General features: G+C 37.7%; 1 protein-coding gene and 1 pseudogene across 1 annotated transcript in view; one reads left to right on the top strand and one right to left on the bottom strand.

The window, feature by feature from the left end:
• Positions 1-21,658, top strand: part of EBS1 (EMS-MUTAGENIZED BRI1 SUPPRESSOR 1) — a 446,396-nt gene that overhangs the window by 294,060 nt on the left and 130,678 nt on the right. The gene's annotated exons all lie outside the window — the stretch shown is intronic.
• LOC149205286 (putative glutamyl endopeptidase, chloroplastic pseudogene) lies at positions 440-1,758 on the bottom strand (annotated as a pseudogene).

A 21,658-nucleotide genomic window follows, 5' to 3' on the forward strand; every position in this document is an offset into this window, starting at 1 on the left:
TCTGTTCGGTCACTAATTTTTAAAACTATGGATGCAGCGGGTGTTATCGTCAGTTGGCAACCAACGCACAAGCGTAATGGGAGCGGAATAGTCAGCAACTAATGGATTGGACGGACAGGTATGGCAAGGAAGGGCATGACTTATTTGGAGCATGATGGAACAAAAAATGACTGTGACATTGATTCTTCAAAATGCCTTTTCAAATGAGTAGATACGTAGTTCATAAACAACTTGCTAAGTACATATTGGATGCTGCGTGGGAGATGATGCTTTGTTCCCAACACTAAAATTTGACCGAGACTGCATGCCTACTTCTGACTCTGGGAATGGAAGCACACATTATATGCATGCAGTTAAGAAACAACCACATGGTGAAAAATGTGCCCCCATTTCACTGCATAGGACATCATGTGGTATCGTCAATCGACATCTCTTTGAATCAAGCAAGGCACAAGGGTTTTTTAACATCGTAAGGCCATACTCTTAATTTAACTATGCATGGTAGTTCAACACATTGTGTGTAGATAATATCACGAGGAGAAACATCCACCTTTGAATCACTGCCATCTTGTGTCTCTGCCTAGTGGAGTGATGAAGGCTTATCAAATTGCCAACTAATAGACCTCATGCCTTTTCGAACACTGTTAAAATCTATTGGAATGTTCTTCGCGAGAGGAATATCACATATCTCCTGGATAATTTTTCCTTCAGAGGTCCATACTTCAACTTTTTTGGGAAACTTCCACAAGGGACAATAAATGAGTAAGACCTGTGAATTTAGGTGACAAGGAGATATTTATTATCAGGAGAAGGATTTATGGATGTATAGATGGCTGGTGGTCCTATAGCTTTTGTTGTTCCATCTAATTTGACCCAAAGTAATTGTGTTGTCGCATAGTAATCAAAAAGGTCTGCATCATACTCGTCTTTCAAAAGATCTTGATAGGTTCTCACTTGCACTACATTTTTGTCCTCACTGGATTGAATCTTTGGACCCGATGGAATCAATGGCTTTTTTGGAGGTTCTCCACAAGATAAAGGTATGGTACACACAACTAGTGTCGATTCATCAATCTGCACAAAGTTGTCAAAAATCACATTTACATAGATTTCAGATGTGGTGAATAATGGCATTGCCTGCCTTGTTTCTACATCCGTGACCCAAAGACTCAACCTATTGCTTCTATTATCCCCTTGATCAAACTAAATAGTAAAAGATAGATGTCGACCATCTCATGACCAACTTATAAAAGTGATCTATGCACCATCTAGGAAACCAAAGACTTCAATCTATGGTCCTAGAGTGTCATCTTCCATTAGTTTATGAATCCCTATTCCAGTGTAAAATGACATACGACTTCTTGTATTACAATTTGCACTAATATGGATTCGAGTAAGCTTTTCTACTGGTCTTGCAAACTCTAAGAGTGAGGGTAAAGTCCTATGTTTGAGAAATACACTCTTATCTCTATTAGGAGAAAAGGACAAAGCAGGAGTTCGCGGTGCATCAACAATATTTCTAATATCTATTGGAAGGAGATGATAGCCATTGTAAATCGAAGTTTTATCATCTTCCAAAGGAGCAGTTGCTGACTTATCAGAGTCCTGTGTATCTTCCTTGCTTGAAATATGAACAAGCCTGTTTGTGGAATGCCCTCTAAAAGAATCCATTAAATCCCCTTCATCATCTATGGATTCACTTCTTCCATTGGTACTCTCTGCATCCACACCTTTTTCTACATTATCAGAATCAACCATTTTCACTTCTTTTTCATCATCATTATCTAGATCATGGTTTTCTTCTTTTTCTTCCTCTTGTCTCATTTCTTCACTGTCGTTATCATCTTCCTTATTATCGATTTCTGCATAACTTTTCTTAAAACATGTTGTAGCTTTTGCACATGATTTTTCTAAACGTTGATATGCTTCTTGAATTTTACTAAACTGCTCAATGCATTCAGGGCGTAAATGTAATGGCCTATTGTGTGGTGAACAACGTTCGAAGACTTGCATGATTATATTACGCGACGGATAATGCTCAAAGTCTCGCATGGCTCCGATACCACTGAAGCAACAAAACTTATAGCTTGTTGGCTTGAATGTAAAAATACACGAGAGGTATTTGTAATATATATATATATATATATCTGTACAAGTGATGGTTCAATGTAACAATGAGGGCCTGCCTATATACTTAGGCAGGTGTCCCTTTATGAATAATCATGTCCATTGGGCACACACCTTTTCACAAAACTAATCACTAATTAATCATTGTTTTGATGTAGTGTTATAATCTATATTTACATTATTTTATACAATTTATGTTTGTGACATCTAAAGACCTTTACCAAAGATTCAATAATGCTACACACCTCCTGCACTCACGCCCACTCACGCCCAGGAGCTTTCCTGATATTAAACTCGCTTGCATATGGCCTCTCCCTTTGGTTTGTGGCTATATGACAAAGCACGCCACTCCTAAAAGAAACATTCTCTTGACATCCCACATAGAATTGAAGAGGGATTGAAGAGATATGAAGCTAGTGGAAAACTGTGTAATGGCAGGGTGCATTAATTCCTTCTTGTTGGTGAATGTTCTCATCAAACGAAGCACAAATGCATGATTATATATGAATTTTGTAATGCTTTTTGATGCTTCAACAATATCTTTGACAAAAGGAAATTTTCCTATGTCCTCCAACATGAGGTCAATGCAGTGTGCAACACAAGGTGTTCAAAATAAGTTAGGATGCCTCTCCATAAGCATCTTGCCAGCAACAAGATAATTTGAAGCATTGTCCATTATGACTTGGACAACATGTTGTGGACACACCTCGTGAATGAACATGTCCAACAAATCACATGATAACTGTGCATCTTTGATATGTGCAGATGCATCAACAAATTTCATAAACATTGTTCCCTTGGGACAATTAACCAAGAAGTTAATAAGGGTTTTACCTTGTTGATTGGTCCAAACATTTGACAACACAATGCACCCTGTGTGTGCCCATGAGCCCCTAAACTCCTATAATCTCTTATTACATCCAGCGTTTTCATTACGAAGAATACACCCTTTGAAGTCAGCATATGAAGGGGCTTTATACCTCGAGCCAACAATAGTAATTACATCAATCGCGAGCTGGAAAAATGGATTGTTCCTGGAAATGTTGAAAGGAATATCACTCCAAAGAAGACACTTGCCCAACAACTTGTCAACTTCTTTCTTCTCCCTTTTTTTAAGAGTTGACGTGATAGATGGTTGTGCACCAAGTGTGGTTTTGTTACCGCTCAAACTAGTAGGGGACCTAAAGGGGATCCCTAAAGGGAAAATGCTAGACCAAGGGCAACAAATGGAGACTTAGCCCACTGTAACCTCAACTAAGGCTCCCTACTCTTTACGAAATTTCACTGATGGGAGGAGACCCGATATATTTGGAATCACCAATGACGAATCAATCAATAAGTGCATATCAAGTGATCCACTTAATTCCTTTCGAGAAGAGGTTGAAGAATAGAACTTGCTTGCTTTCTAAGCAAGGTGCAATGTCTTCTAAGAGAAGGATGGGAGGATTTGAGGGTTAGGTTTAGGAAATATGACTTGTGAAAGAGTTTTCCAATCCCTTGAATCCTTGTTGAAATCGGTACCCTAGATGGTTCTTGAAGAAGTGTCTTTTTAAAGGAACGAGACCACACGGGACCAAGTGGATCTAGTCTAGGTTAGGAGGGAGGAGTTTAGCAACCAATGATGTCCTTAGCCTAGACAAGGTAGGGAAAAGGGTCAAAGAAAGAATATTCACTTAAAGGTGTTGAATTGATCGCATAAGGTACTAGCCCTTGGGGATGCTAGGGAAAAGTTTGATCTCGGAGCTAGGGCTTGGCTTTTCTCACAACTCCACCGTCAGAATGGCCTCAAATTTGGAGGAGGTCTTGAGGAAACACCAGCGCAGGAGGGGCTAGGAGATCGAACTTTTTGGAGGGCTAGTTCATTGGGAAAATGATGCCCTAGGTGACCCAATTTGGCTAGACCTAGGAAAAGGTGAAATAAGTTGGTTTAAGGTGACCACCTTTTGGTAGATCAGTGCCTTAGTCTTGGGAGAATGGAATCTGTTGTTGCACAGAATGTCTATGCACCGCGACAACGATTTAGATCAGGGGCTGTCACTCTGATCCCCAATCTTTCTGTTTAAATTGTCTCGCTACAACAAACTAAGGGGAGTGGACCCTATGGAAATGGAATGAAGGAGGACTAGTTGGGAAGCAACCAGTCTGGGAGACACAGTTGAGTGCCCAAATACTTGTTTAGATCTATCAAGACTTAAATGATTCGATACCAGTGCCTTGTGGAGTTTACTATCTTGCTAAGAAATTTAGGACCAAGTACATGATGGATAATTGTTGCTAAGGAAAATATTATTATGATGAAAAGAGATGCACGATGCGATTAGCAAAGGGATGAGTGAGTAGTCTTGAGGTAAGATCGTTTAAGACTCAAGTACTTAGTATTGATTAACTTTATGACAAGAGTACTTAATGAAATGAAGAGACAATATTATACAAGACAAAGTGCCAAATATCTCAAGTGCCAATAAGGTTCACAAGATATATGCTCTTAAAGAAAGATCACTAATACGCCAAAAAGATTATAATAACCACAATCCAATAATGATATTAATATCAAGAAAAATAACTAGAACATTTATCCAATTTATGCTTTAATGACAATTACTTGAAAAATCCAAAACTACTTAAGACATATTCAAATAGCCCAAGTTTTCTATTAGATCCAAATCGAATGCAAGCCTTTTCAATGATACTTAGCTCAATAGATTTCATAATATTTACCATTCAACAAACAAGAAAACCTTTGGGCAATTTAAAAGATTAGACTTATATGTTCCAAGTGCATGAAATGAATTTCCTTTAGACAATGAGCTTGTGTGAATGTGATTCAAAAGCTTAAAAATAAGAGTTTAAACTTGGGTTTTATTGCCAATAATTGTACCAAAAGTTTGTTGACCTGAACTTATGCAAACAGTCACCCAAAAACACTTATTTTCAAAGATTAGATTTAGGACAACAACAAATTCTCTAATGACAATTGTAAAATTAAAATGCCAAACTAAGCCAAACATGTCAAACAAATTCTAAATTGTGTTATGAACTCAAATCACTTGAAATTTCAGAATTTAATCTATGGCAACCAATATGTTTCAGTGATAAAAAACAGCAAAAAAGACTTTATAACAACAGGGAAATGCTTGCTGCGATCAAGAAGATCACCCTTCTAGATTCTTATCACAATGGCTTCCACAAGGATATTAAAACTTCTAACTTTCAGAGAATTGTTTTTTAGGACAGCATTGAAATGTTTAGGACAACAACAAACAAATGTTATGACAACAACAATATGACAATGAAAACAATACGCTATCAATGCTACGTTTATACCAAAAATTTACCAAAAAATATCCAAACTTGCCCACATGAATTATCAAAAAATTTCTGCCTGTTATGATGTGATTTCCAGAATTATACAAGATCTGATATACTTATTACAGTCAACAATTAAAGCATGATATAGGCTTAATGATGGATTCCCAACTCAAGAAATTAATTTCTAAATGTATTAGACAACTTAGGAACTGATTTTTAGGTTAACCCACATGAAATTTTTCCATCAGTTGAAAGTTATATGATTGCTGTAGCAAACAATGAGGAAAAAAGGGTTTAGATATCAAACCCTTAGGCCCTAGGCCTTGAAGATCACTTGCCCAAATTGCCAAAAACAATTCCAATACCTGAAACAAAAATTTTTACTGTTTTTTGAAAAAAATCATCAATGATCAGCTTCAGAAAATTAAATACTCAGATCAGAAATGGAGCAAGGGGAATCTACGTCGAATGAGGGCTAACACCAGGGCCAATAGGGCTAGAGTTGGGCTAGGAGAAGGCAGATCTGATCTTAGGAGCCCCAAAATTTGAAACTCTTTTTTTTTCCAGAATTATACAAGATCTGATATACTTATTACAGTCAACAATTAAAGCATGATATAGGCTTAATGATGGATTCCCAACTCAAGAAATTAATTTCTAAATGTATTAGACAACTTAGGAGCTGATTTTTAGGTTAACCCACATGAAATTTTTCCATCAGTTGAAAGGTATATGATTGCTGTAGCAAACAATGAGGAAAAAAGGGTTTAGATATCAAACCCTTAGGCCCTAGGCCTTGAAGATCACTTGCCCAAATTGCCAAAAACAATTCCAATACCTGAAACAAAAATTTTTACTGTTTTTTGAAAAAAATCATCAATGATCAGCTTCAGAAAATTAAATACTCAGATCAGAAATGGAGCAAGGGGAATCTACGTCCAATGAGGGCTAACACCAGGGCCAATAGGGCTAGAGTTGGGCTAGGAGAAGGCAGATCTGATCTTAGGAGCCCCAAAATTTGAAACTCTTTTTTTCTAAAAAAATTATTTTGCTTAAGATCTTCAAATTTGTTGTAAAATCTTTAAACCTGTCTCAAATTTTGCTTAGGAATAGATCTGTCTCAAAACCCCAGATGTTCTTGAAAAAATCTCAGATTTGAAATTTTCCTTGGATGATTTCTCAGATCTATTCCTGCAAACAATCTTTGAGCCCAGATCTTGCCCCCCAAGGTCTAGATCTTGCTCAGATCTAAAGATTTCCTTGGCTGATTTCTCAGATCTATTCTTGTACAAATGAAAAGAGAAAAACCCATACCTAATATGTACCAAAATAGAGAAAATCCCAAAAACTCAAGTGTTAAAATTCAAAATTATGTTATAAAATTTTAGATCTACACAAGTAAATAACATATCTATACCATAGTTTTAAAACTCCGACTCCGACTCCGACTCGGCCGAGGATCGACTCCGACTCCGAAACGGTGATGACTCGGTCGGCTCGATTTCAATGACTCGGTCGTTGTAAAAAATACATTAAATATTTATTTTTTTATAAAAAAACATAATTTTAATGATTTTAAACATAATTTTAAAGATTTTCATTCATGTTTCCAAACACATAGCATTATAATATAGATGGAAGACAACATATGATCAAAGTAGGCTCATGAACCAATCCATTATATCAAAATGGTACCCAATGGCAATACATAGTCAACTGTCGTACATGGTCAAAGACTCAAAACAAAAAACACATAACCAAGGAGGCTAGAAATGGCCTCTGCAACAAAAGTAAACTGTGACCAGACTCCAGTACTAGTACTACAGCTACTGGCTAGTAGCTACTGCCAGAGGAACCAAGATCATGTCGATTAATCTCTGGATCATCATCAGAGTCAGATAGGGGGCCCCATGGCTCCTCCTCATCATCATCATCTCCAACTGCAGCTGTAGAAGTGGTACCACTAGCAGGCTGTGCAACTGCAGCAGATGCAAGCTGAGATAGAGTAGATATGTGGCTGCGCTTCTGTCGTGGCTGAGCAGAGGAAGCACCTACAACTGGAGTCCTTGCTGGCTGTGAGACTGAGGTTGGTGGATTGGGATCTGCATTCAACTGAACAACATGTTCAAGTTCAACTGATGTTTCAATATCTAAATCTAAATCAAGATCCTCATCAGGATTAAACTCTGCTGGACGACTCTCCACTACCCAATCTGATGTTGGATCAATGTCTTCCAACACAATGGGATCTGAATCAGGTCTTTTGTTCAGCAAATGGTTTCGTCTGAGCCGGAGGTTGTATTGGACATAAACTAGATCATTTAACCATTTTTGATCCAAACGGTTTCTCTTCTTTGTGTTACTTGGGAGCAGGAGTGAAAACGGGAGCGAGAGCGACATTTTCAGAAGCTCCTGGTTTGGGAGCGAATCCCAGAGGAGTTCGACAACCAATGTCACTAACATCAAGGTACATAGAGGGATTGGTGCTCTTGATTAAATACGAGTTCCATACCCTAATACATGACAAAATTCAATGGAAACATTGCAATCCTCCAATCCTGAAATCCTGAAAAACTGATAAGTCTGCTGGATTTTGAATGAAATCTAAAATTCTACTTTCTCCATATGAAATCCAATGAGGCTGAAACCACTCTCAAACATCCTGAGTCATTTCATGGTAATGTTAAAAATTTAAGTAAAAGATGAAAATGAAGATTAAGGAGAATGTCACTTTTACTTTAAGAATTTAACATTACCATGAAATTTGAATAGCATATTAATAGTAGAGAGCATTTGAGTGTGTTAAATAGGGTTTGGGAGGGGAAATGGACCCCAAATAACATTTAACTAATTCATAAAACACATTGGAGTTCAAACCAATCAGCAAACACTTCAAAATGTCATTAAAAAAATGTCAAATCGCTGTTTTGATGGGGTTACAGGCCACTGGTTATGACTCGGCCGAGTCAATACAGAAACGCCCGAGTTGGCCCAGTCAGCCATGACTCGGCCGAGTCATGGCTGACTTGGCCTACTGAACCGTTTCCTCCATCGAGTCACATTTTTGGGCAATGAAACGGATCAACTCGATCGTTTTCGTTTCGAATCGGCCAAATTTTAAAACTATGATCTATACAAATAAGTTATACATCTATACAAATAATATATAGATCTATCAGATCTGAGGAGTCTGAGTCCAACTCCGCTCCCAAATTTGATAATCTAAGGTTCTTAATAGCCAAATTTATCAAAATTTCCACAAAAAAATTAGATTTTTTAAATTTTAAAAGGAGGTACTAACTTGAAACCCTCTTTGTATCACTAACAAAATTTTATGATAAGCCCAAATCTAATTTAGATGGTCTCTTCAGAAAACACAGATCAGGAGTTGATTGGTCCAACTGAAAACATCCCCTAATGTCGGAGGATCTAAAATCAAGATTTCCCTGCAAAACTCAATCCAAACATAAAAAATAGAGCAATAAAATAATAATATAATTCAAACAAATAAAGGTACCTGCTATTACGTTCAAAATTTAAATTATTATTCAAACCTCAATGATTGAGCAAGATACCTGTACTCAAATCACGCTTCAGAAGCTATCATCAATGGCTTTAGAAAAATTTATGTATGAAAACAACACATCTTACAATGTTCCCATGAAGAGCAACACCAATATAATTTAACCCCAAAGTTTTTCTTTATTATCCAGAAAGATTACACCAGAGCTTTTTGTTAAGCGCACGATCAAAAAATCTGATGGATCAATTGACAAATGGTTTCCTATTTAAAGATAAATCCTCCAACGGCTAGTTCAAGTGATCATTCGTCAAAGAAATCTCGATCGTTGATGAAGATTAACGTTTCTTTTATTCTCATCTGTCGAAATATTTAAATATTTGGGGAAATTCGAATTTTCTAATTAAATGCATTTTAATTAACTCAAAATAATTTTTTAAAGTTAATTTCTCAAAAAATTTGGCTTTGACTTAATCCATAGGGGTCAAATGTTTAAAATTTAGGAAAATAATTAATTCACCATAGTCCCAGAACCTTTTAAAATTTAATTTTTTAGGACCAACGGATTTTGCCTTTGGAGATTTTAAATTTACTCACGACCTAGAATTAAATAAATTTATGGCTTAGGATTTTAATTAATTTTTGGCCAGAAAATTTAATTAATTAACCTATGAGGGGATAAATTATTTTTTCAACCCTCAAGGAATTTTAAATCATGGTTTTCATATTTTTTACATTATAAGGGGAAAACCCATTTGTAATAGACCTCACAGACCACACATTTCTGCGACACAAATATAATCCAACAGACCAAGCAATTTGTAATAAAATAACCTAACCAAATAGCTAAGATTATTCCCAAATCACTTTTACATAGAATTGATCTAGAACACTAGGACTCACCTAAGATCCAAACGACAAAATCCATTCCAGCTTTGGGATAAGACTGGAGGGGAAAACTCTACTGACCATCCGAGAATGGATCGGTGAGAAAGAAAACCTCCCAGAATGGAGATTGCCACTAGAAAGGTAGGTTTACCTAGGTTGTTACACACATGACACGATTCTGCTGAGCTTATTTGCATCATATACATGCAGAATGGGTTTACATTATAACATGATAGTCAAGCTGATGATGATAGCTGGACGACACGAACACATTGATCAAGCACTATCCCTTTTGCGAAAACAGGGGGTGTACTGCTATGGGTTTTTGACACGTTGTGTTCAACATCTGGCTCTACTTGCGGACACGTTGCTGCACCAGAGGAATGTGAGAATCCTGAATCTATTTCCACGCAACACATAATATAATATAAGTAGCGTCCATCCAAAAATCATCATATAACATTACGCACAGGAAAGATAATAAGCTCTTCATTTATTAACTATGCTAATAACATGAAAAACACAAATCTAACTACAAAATGAAATACTGAAATAACAGGGTATAAGGTTAGAAATACAATACAAAGGTGCCACATGGCATCAGATGCGTTCAATATAGTGCATACTGAGCATTTGCCTGTGTTCAGGAAAATCTGTTTGTTGTTGCTCGGATGTGCGATGTCCAATCCTGCACACGGTAGAACTTTTTCCTATTCGGAAATCAAGCTGCTCGTGGCCATTAGATGCATCAAACTGCTTTCTCATTCTCTTTCTCTTGTGTTTTTTCTTTGTGGCAGGCTGTATCACTGATGATGTGGAATTCTCAGATGAAGTATGTAAGATATGCATGACATGTCTTTCTTCATTCTGCATTTTCTCTCTCAAGAATGATGGATCAGTTTGACAGGTGTCATGAGTTATAACTTGATCTTTTTTTAATTTGTTCTTTGATCATGTCATTCTTAGTTAAATCTTCGTTAATGGAGTTAGCCTCTTTCTCGGGATATTCACAACAAGACGAGACCTATGATTTCCTCTCTTCCAGCGTCTTATGTAATGAACTTATTTCTCTAGCATGTATTACTATTAACATTGCTTGGTTAAGTTCAGTTTTCACAAATCTTTCTTACAAAGTGACATGATTAGCTTGCATAGCTTTTAAAAGATTTTGAATAATTGATGTTTGATTAGAATTATTAACTTCCATTATTTTTAATCTGTTTTCGATGATATCTATTCCCTTTGTATTTATGACACATGGTACCTCCTTTATCCTTTATGGCCAATAATCTATTCTGAAGAGATATTTGACCAACTTCCATGCCCTTTATAATTTTATCATTCTTTGCTTTCATGCCCAAGAAGCAATTTTGCATGTAGTTTATCTCATTCTTATGATTTGTTTGCATGGTAGTTAACTGATTATTATAATCGAATCTCATGATGAATCGAACTTATTTCTTCTTGATAACTTGCTTCCATGTTAGTCACTTGATTTGAATGATTGAATTCCATGATCGTCATCTTTTCCTCTAGGGCTAATAATTTGCTTTGCATAGAATAATTTCCCTGGCATGATTAGTTGTTAATCTTGCTTGATTAAGTGCCATATCTTTTTACAAGTTGAGCCTGATAAACTTCTGCATTCTTGATTACTTGAGCCTAATTTAACTGTATGTCTTTAACCATTTGAATTAACTCCTTGAAATTATTTCCAACTTCTATAGTTTCCTTTACTTCAACTTTCACTTTGACCTTTTCTTTATCTCCATATCTATCTTCAAAGGCATCAATGATTGATTGTAGAGAATCAAAACTGTTATTAGGGAACTTAATAAACCAATCTAAAGCATCTCCAGATAAGTTGAGAACGAAAATCTTCATCTTCACATCTTCATATTTAGAATATGGGCGACACTTGCTTATGCAAACGCTGACATTCTGAAGGTGAGTTTCAGCAGTAAAAGGCATTGTTACCTTGAAAAGGAGGAAACTCATCGATGATTTCACCCAAAAAATAAGAATAACCATGCGAAGCTCCCTGAATGTTGGTAAAATCACAAGGAGCAAACAAGTCGAAATCCATGATGCCCTGCTTAACGAGAAAAAGATGGGCCAAACAGATATCAGAGAGAAAGATCCCTGCTCAAGAAAATCAAAACATGTACAAGAAGTGAGCTTCTAGCAGAAATTCTTGTAAGAAATGGAAGAAGTGGAGTCGCCACTTGAGCATGAATATCTCACAAAGTTTCCATAGGCGAAACCGAAAAGTTAGTAAATGGAGGTAGATGGATATTCAGGGAGGGCTCCTTGTCTGGGATTAAATGAATGAATAAGTGGAGTCGCCACCCAAACAAGAAACCAATCGGAATGTCTAGGTTCAAAAAGTGAAGACGAAAGGATTAGATGAGAGAGATGACGAGAGTGGTGAGAAATGAAGAGACGAAATGACACCAAAAAAATGAGATGAAATGCCGTAAAGCCAAGGTCCAATAAATTGGTCCTTGGTGGCAATTCCAAGAAGTGTTGGCTTTGTCGACTCGAATGAGAGATGAGAAATGAGAAGAATGATGAGGAAATGTCGTTGAAACGCCGAGAATAAAACATCCCCGCTATCGACGCCAAAAAATGTTGTTGCACAGAATGTCCAGGCACTGCAACAACGACTCAGATTGGGGGCTGTCACCTTGATCCCCATTCTGCTCCGTATTTCATTCCCTCTCCTCCGATATGCAAATCGACTACCAAAACAACTCTTCCATTTGCTATCATCGAAAGCTGCATTTTCCTCCACTTTTGCGTTGCTGCTAGCGTCCTCTCCTTCGCTACTATCCCTTCCATCGATTCATCATCTTTCTTCGCACGATTGCCCTCTCAATATGCCACTATCAAAGTCAACTTGCAAGCACACTTGCTTTAGTTCTCGACCTCCTCCATTTGCCGTAGCAAACCCTCATCGACCTGCATTCTTTTTCTTCTTTTCCGTTGCCTCCTCATCAAGCCCCTCCGGTTGCTCCCCTTCGTAGACCTGTGTATCCCAGCATCCTCGCTCTTGGCCGTTAGCTTCTCCTTCCTACTACCTCAATCAACCTACGTCTTTCCTCTCTTCTGCTAACGTTGCCGGTAGCCTGCATGCCTCTTCAACCCCGTCGAGCTCCTTAACCTTGCCGTCGCCTCCCCTCTTCGACCTGCATCCAAAAGAACAAGACCCGATTGTCCTAAGTCTTTGTTTGTTATTTTAATGAAGTTAGGTTTTAATTTTATTTGCAAATTCGATTTTTTTTGGGTTTTCTTTTTCTTATTTTTATTTAATTATTTCGATTTGTTTTGTTTTCATTTCATATTTTTGTTTTGATTAAACCAAAAGGAAATCTCAAAAAAAAAAAAAATTTAACTTTGATTTGTATTTCATTCTTTGGTTGCTTTCACTTTAATTTTTTTTTTGGGTTTTTATTTATTTATTTTTTGTTTTGATTTCATTTAAGAAATTGAAAAATAAAATAAAAAACATTTAAAAATCTAAAAATAAAAAAATTTGGTGACTTTTATTGCGAATGAAATAAATTAAAGGCAGAACTTAAGCTGTCACATTTGAAAAATTTTAAATTTTTACATGGCCGACGACCAATAAAAATTTAAATTTGATTAAGATCTTTCGATTTGATTTTTTGTCACATTAAAAAATTCATTTGCCACATTAAAGTTTGCTTCATAAGCTTCATACATTAAAAATTAACGCAAGGGGTAATTAAATTTTAATCCAAATTTCCTTGGTGTCTTCTTGTGTGTTAGGTGTAAAATTTTAAATTTTGTGGTAGTGATTTTTCTATTGTCAAGTACGATAAGTGTTTTAAAAAATCATATTGATTGTCGGAGAAAGATAAAGTTTGCTAGATTATCTTGCATGCTGAGCATTTTACATTTATTTGTTCATGATCGTCGCTTTGCCACATTTATAAATTGTTCGTGATAACTTGTTCTTGTTTAGTCTATGGTTAATTGAATATAAAGGCACTGGTCTATAATCATTTTTATCTTGTCATTGTTTCTTATTTTAATATATCTATCTTAGTTGACCAAGATTTGTTCTAAATTCATCAAGTTGTCCATTTTTAAGTTTCCTAGAGCATGTGTTTTACAGACTATCCCCATTCATTTACCTCTAGGGACTACCCCCCCTTGACTTGTCTAGGAGAGAGTTTGAACGCAGTGAGTAAGGATTAGAGTGACAACCCTTACTCTAAGCATTGTCGGGGTGCCTAGACACTTTGTGCGACAATAGAGTCTATGATCAATATGAGTGAGGACCTTTGGTTCTTGGTCAAGGAGGCCTTAAGACCACTTCGCTAGCCTTCTTGGTCAAAGAGAAGCAATCTTGTAGCTTGTATACTTCGATGTGCAAAAGGAGATGGCTTATCAAGGTCAATTCATTGATAGAATTACTCCTAGGAGATTTCGTTCACATTACGTGTTCCATACATTGAGAGATGCTTTAAAATGTTGATTTTTGGTAGCATCAGATGTGCTCTAGCCATGAAATTTGGTGGAGAGGCTAGGGCATATAAGATCTCCAAGACCTAGCGATTGTTTGGGGAAATTCCATCTGGATGGAGAGATATTAAAATAATTAATATTTTTAATGAAATTAAAATATTAATGTGTATTAATATAATACAGGCGAGAAAGTTCTAAATAACGAGGATCAAGCCAGATTTAATTTTAGTCATTGATTAGGGACTTAATCTCAACCGTTGAATTGTCAACAAGAAAAGTAAAAGATGAGGCTTGAGGGTCAGTTGAAGACACATCAAATTCATAAAGAATTCAATTTTCTGGGGCAGGGTTTGTTGAGAAATCGAGTTAGTGATCTATTGCAGTGAGGGGCAGTTCGACAGAAGGCCGAGAATACATATTAGAGAGGTAGAGAAAGTACCGGAGAGATTGCGCATCGCCTAGGAAGGTTGACATAGAGGTAGCCAGGACTAATGCAAAAGCTGAGGAGGCCAACGCAGAAGACGCAGAGGCAACAGAGGTTAGCAGAGATGACGCTGGGCTGAAGAGGCAGCACTGAGGAACTTTCATGGGGTAGACTGGGAGCTAAGAGGCAGAGGAAGAGCAGAAGAGGGTGATGCAGTTCCAGAGAGAAGCTTGGAGCAACTTTCACTGTTTAGCTAAGGAACCGTTGAAGTTGCTATGGGATCAATCATCCGGTTGCTGATTAGCCGGAATATCTGTCTCCGAGGAGAGGTACTTCTGCCAAGGAAATTCTCTGAAGGGTGAGCCATCTCTGGCACCCTAGTTGTATTTAGGAAATTGCATAATAATAAAACCCTCATATCTGCTGTACTGATTTTCCCGCATTGGGTTTTTCCAGGGACGATTGGCCAAAAATAACAGTGTCACTTGTGTGATTTTATCAAGTATTTCAGTTGCTGATCTGTATTTGATAAGGCTGCATTTGTGTTTATTACGGTATTTATATTTATAAATAACTTGCTAATGGAAAGAACAAGTAGGAGATAATAAACCAGATAATGCAATAGGGATTTCTGATGTGTCAGACTTAGAAATTTCAGCATAATGTAGACAAAATTCCACAACTTAAGCCGTAAATGCATGCAACGATTAGCCCTAAGAATAGCGAAAATCCCAATCCAATATATATGACAACATAAAACAAGAATAACATTAAAAGCATGTACTTACATGTAATAGAATATATCCAACCATCCACAATTTGACAAGAGAGGAGCTCCAAGACAAGATAGAACAATATCCACACATCAAAATTAATCCATAACGCTGCAATTCATCCACCATGAAAAAGCGCTAAATTCTCAAGAGAGAGAAGATATCCAATCCAAAGTCATGACGAGCAAATGAACTCATCTCACTTGTATTTATACACTAATGCGGAGTTCGAATTAGCTTCCTTGGCCTACATAAGCCCCAAAATAAAATAATGTTATAATAATCTAAATTTTGGTTACAAGCCCACCAAACTAGCTCATAAATGAAAGAATAAGCCTCTCAAGAGGTCAAATAATAATCTATGCATGTTGTAGGGCCCTCTAAGAGGCCTAATGAGGTCCATGGGTGCCATAATGTAGAGTAGAACCCTCAAAAAGTGATGGACAAGGGGTTGGTCCCTTGTTCTCCAGACAATAAACCTGTGGTGCTCCCGATGGTTGTGGGGGCATATCAATAACCTCATGGGTCTCCAAAACGAGTCGAAGATGGCTGTAGATCATCTGCATGGGCCGTGATGATGATGTAGGGGATGGCACATCATCTTATAAGTCCTGGGTTCGCTGCCAAGCGCATGAAACATTTGTGGGGTCGACTGGGCAAAAATGAACCAGGTGCATCTTGCTCGTCCTATGAGAGTATCTCGAGCATCTCTGACCATCCTCAAGGATCCATGGAGTGCTGTCTACTGCTATGGAGGCCCATGGCTCTCAACACAGACCCTACATGTGCCAATGTAGTCCTCTGGAGGATTAAGACCCCGTATAGGGAGACCGAACCCAAGATGGAGTTCATCTACAATCCCGCATAAGATCCAATGAATCCCTCAGCCCTCCATTAGAACAAGTCATTAGAGGAATTGATTAAATGAGCTTACCAATCGTGGATCACAGGTGGGGACTTATTAATGGTTTGCCCTTCCATAATGCGGATAATTTATTCAAGTTACATCCTTCAAAAGGTGGTGGCATGTGACAGATAGGTGGATGAAGTAGGGGATCAGAAAGGGCAACCCTGGGTCACATGCTTGGGTACAAGGGTAGCCTACTATACATATTTTCGACTATACATATTTTTCAATATATATATATTTATATATTATCTATATATGACCTCGGTCTAATGGAGCAGGAATAACCTTATATAATGGACGTTGCAAAGATTGAAGGATTAGACATTCTCGGCATATCTATTTTAGCATACAAATCTACCTAGACATATCACAATTGCACAGCTAGTGATCTCGACATACCTGTGAGGATCTCAACTGAATGGAGTAGCAAAGATCTAGGACAAAGGCACAGTGTCAATGGATCTCGCATAGCAGTCTTGGCATCAAGGCCTCGGTGATACTCCTGTAGAAGTCTAGACTCTAGACAAAGAACAGCAGTGATAGAACCTCTCTCTCGGCCTAATAAGATTGATGTTAGACATTGTCTCAATCACAGACACACACACACACACACATATATATATATACTACAACTGTGGCACAATAACAAAGCTGCAGAAATGATCATTCTCAGAGGATACAATCCCTGCATAACAAAGAGCCACAGTAACCATTACAGTCTCGAAATAAATGACACAGTAAGGACCTCAGTATAGTGAGGAATAGTATCTCATCTCGGTGGATCTATTTCTTAACAATCATATATATATATATATATATATATATATATATATATATATGTAATGGAAAGATCTTCGGATCCCTCACTATCTTTACATGATCTCATTGTGTTAGTGTAAGAAAGATCACAATGATCCTATAGTCATGGAATACACTCTCGCATGATCACAGTCAACATGATGGTCTAGAGTACAGTGATGAAGGTAGGATAAAACAGCTATCATGGCTGTCATAATGAAGTTCTCAGTGCATCATTAAAAAAATTGAACCTTAAAAAATTCATTAAAATTCGCCTTCAAGTTCGTTGAGGTTCGTTCAGGTTCATTGAGGTTCGTTTAGGTTCGAGTTCGTTCAAGTTCGACTTGAGGTTCGAATTTCAGGTTCGGTGAACCTGAACGAATTTCAAAGTTTGTTTTCAGGTTCGCCGAATTTCGAACCTGAACCTTCAGGTTCGCCGAACCCTGTGACATAGAGGGTAGGTAATAAAAGGGAAGCCAACACTTGGGTTTATAATGTATAGGAGGGAGAAATCGTGGTACATGAGGTGCTCCGACCTTGATTTTTCCACCCTTCTTTTTATGCCTCTTGCCTTTTTATTATTTTCTTTGCTTAACTCCTTGAAGCTCAAGGGGTAAGAGCATGATGTATACGATATAGCAGTGAATACCCCTTTTTAAGGTAGGGCGTTTCATTGCCCACCAAGGGTTAAGACAATCATGAGTTCCTCTATGATGAAGGAGGTTCATAGAACTAGTAGGAACCAGGGTGATGACCCTGTTGATGTGGTGAAGCTCATGTATTGTCTTTTGCCCACATGCTAAATGTGTTTGATGGTGAAGTTTCTAAGTCTACTAGCTAGAAATACTCCATGCACTTTATTTGATTTATTCCTACCTACTTGTTCTTTTACATAACAAGTTATTTACAATGTAAATATTGAAAATAAACACTAGTGCATGCTCAACATATTACAAAAGGAAACATAAACAATCACACCAAATGACACTGTTATTTTTGGACCAATGTCCCCGGGAAAACCCAATGTGGGAAAACCAATGCAACTATCTGAGGGTTTTCTTATTAAGCAATATCAGAGTACAATCTGGGTGCCAAATCCGGCTTACCCAACAAAGAATTTCCTTGGCAATAATACCTCTCAGTTTGAGACAAATATCCTGGCTGAAACCCCGGAAACACCTTTCGGCAGCTCCTTAGCTCCAGTATGCCCCAGAAATCCCAACGTCACCCTGAATGGGTCTGCGTCAGCCTCTCTCTGCCTAGCATCGGCCTTGTGTCACCCTGAATGGGTTTGCATCGGCCTTAGGAAGCCCTGCGTCAACCTTCTGGCCCTTTGCGTTAGCAACACTGGCCTCTCTGAAGCACTGCGCAGCTCCCGGCTGCCTTTGCATGGCCTTGTGTGAACCCTGGCTGCTACTGCGTCACTCTCTTTGGCTCCTGCGCTGCTCTCCTGACATTATATCTACCTCTCTGTCTCTCTGTACTCAATGCCACTCAATTGCAACTTCGATCAATGATTCTATCTCTCTTAGCAAACCCTCTTCTAGAGAATAGAATGACTAATCACTCTGGTGTACTCTCCAAGTGACCCTCAAGCCTCCTCTTATGCTTTTCTCGTTGACATATCAACGGCCGAGATTAAGTCCCTAATCGACGGCTAAGATTAGATCTAGCTTGATCCATGTCTTTTGGACCATTCTAACATAGTTTCATATAAATACACATTAATATTTTAATTTCCCTAAGTTTAGACTTAGGGACTCCATTAAAAATATTAATTATTTTAATATCTCCTGAACTGTTTAGAATCTGCCCAAACCCTTTCTCGGTATTGGAGATCTCATGTGCCCCAACCTCTCCACCAAATTTCATGGCTAGAGCACATACGGTGCTACCACAAATCAACATTTGTCCCGACCATCTTTTGCATTTTGTGGTACATTTTCCTGTTGAATGTGGCCAAATATGTTTTTATCTTTCTTTTTAGCTGCATCAACTTTCGGGCATCATTCCAAGCCATGACCCAAGGCGTGGGCAAGGGGAAGGGGCGAGCTATCCCTATGTGGACCCGATGTAGTAATGTGGACCCAGGTGGGAGAAATGATGAATGAGGTTATAATGAGTGGAAAGCGGGTAATATAAGCGGATAAGGGAGTGGGACCATGTAACCAAAATCAGGGTTTCCCATGAAAAACCATCCTTAGAGCCAAATGTTCTGTAAAAGAGATCCCATGGGACTAGAATGAAAGGTTAATATCCGAAAGGGGTCTAGGGGACAAGGGCACAGACCTAACCCACTGAATCCCCCCCATTAATTCATGCCTAAAAGCGTCCATAGTAATCAAACTACAATACGTAATCACCAAATGAGAAGGCATACCTTTAGGTTCGGGAGGCCCACCTTCAAACGTACGATGATGGCAGATGGGCGAGGGATCACATGGCTGGCTCAGGTGGCGGAGAAATGGCACAATGAGCTAGCTGGCGGCTACAAGGGGTTGTTGGCTGTCGACTGATGTAGATTTTTTTTTCTCCTAGGGATATCGCCCACAAAATGGTTCGTAACATGTTCTAGGAACAAAAAATGATGAGAGACAGCTATGGGGTTGGGTGTAGATGTTGATGCTGAAGAAGAACCATTACCACTCTCACTGTCACTTCCCAATTCCACCACTCCACCCCTTTGCCATTTGACTCCTTAGAGTTGCCTTGGTCACTTTGGTTCACTCTATTTCTTCTAATGATTTGAGGGCTTCGTGGATGATTTCTGGATTTGTATTTGCGAAAGGCCCTACTTTATGTCCAGGAATTTGTGCAATGTGGAACTTCAATCTATATACCCCCCTTGTCATATGATGCCCACATAACTTGCAACTCAAAATTGATCTATCAAATTGTCCATCAGGTTAACGAGATTCCCATAGAGGGTCCAATTTCCTTGGCATGTTGCTAACTTTGTTGAACTCTTTGGTTTTAATATAAGATTGAAGTTTTAACCTAGGGCACAAGAAGAATTGTAAGTTAAACAAATGAAAATAAAATTTACATACAACATTTTGAATTTTTGGCAAAAAACAAAAACCCTCAACTCAGTGCAACAATAATGTCTAGAAAAAACACATTCAAACCCAAGAAAAAATCATGGAAAAAGACTAGGGCATAAGAAGAAATTAAACAGATAAAACTAATCATCAAGATTTTGCATTTTTGACAAAAAAAACCCTCTCCACTAAATGAAACAAAAATGACAAAAAAATGCTCAAATCTAAGCAAAATATCATGAAAAATATATGGGTGATAGAAACCCAAGGAAAAAACAAAAAAAATAGGGCCAAATTTGGTGCCCATACATGAAAACTATGCCCTGCTGAATCAACTTGGTCCAAACTTGAATTTTTTTTGCTTGCGATGCTAAATGGCTTCACTTTTCTCATCTCTTACCCTTGTCGATGAGTTCTCCTCATCCTTAGCTCTCATCTCTGCCCTCTGGGAAAATGAAAAAAAAAGCCGAAAAATCCATGTTAGATCGTGATTTTTTCCAAAAAAATTGCGATAAATACCTGATTTTTTCAAATAAAAAAATTGCTGATTTTATCGGGTGATTAAATCGTCATCACAAAAAAATCATGATTTTTTGAAAAAATCGCGATTTTATTGCGATGTTCGCAACACTGCTCAAAATGAAAACTTATGGGAACAAATTGTAGTAGTGTTATAGCAATTCCTATGAGCCAGATGCTGAAAGGTAAAACATAATCTAAAAGAAGCTAACTAATGAATGAGAGAATTAAATCAAAACTTAAACCAAGAAATAACAAGATAAAAAGGCTACACATAATCGGAAGTAGTGCAAAATGAGAGGGGCGAGGGGGGGACTCTTGCACTCATATCAGATATAGAGGCAGATTTTAAGGAGGATGAATATGGAAATGTCCATTCTCTGTTTGAAGAGGCTAACAGAGTTGGTTGTTCCATCTATTATCAATGATATTCGAAATAGATCGATACTTTGTTTTTGTACCATTGTATGCTGCCCTTATCTGCTCCTTCTCTGATTCATGCCTCATAAATGTAATGAATAGACAACTTTTCCGCATCGATTCTTTGCATTACCTAGACAAGGTCTTGAAAACTTCACATTCTCTTATGTTCTTGACCTTAATTTTTAAAATTGGTTTCAAAACTTTCTTACAGAGTTCTGTCCCATCATCCTTGTTGCTTCATTGAGATCCAATCCATTGACTAGAAGAGAACATCTTGCTCAAGTTATTTGTTTGAGAAATGAGAGATTGCAACATGAAGTTGATTTCAAACATGACGATGACAACGAGAAAGGTGAATGGCCTAACACAATTACAGGGGCAATTATAGGATACATTCACTTATGAAGCCAAAAGGACTAGACTAGGTCGACC

Source organism: Pinus tabuliformis, chromosome 1_2, assembly GCF_031772625.1.
Source record: "Pinus tabuliformis cultivar Carrire ecotype Pingquan chromosome 1_2, CPIR1, whole genome shotgun sequence".
NCBI lineage: Eukaryota > Viridiplantae > Streptophyta > Pinopsida > Pinales > Pinaceae > Pinus > Pinus tabuliformis.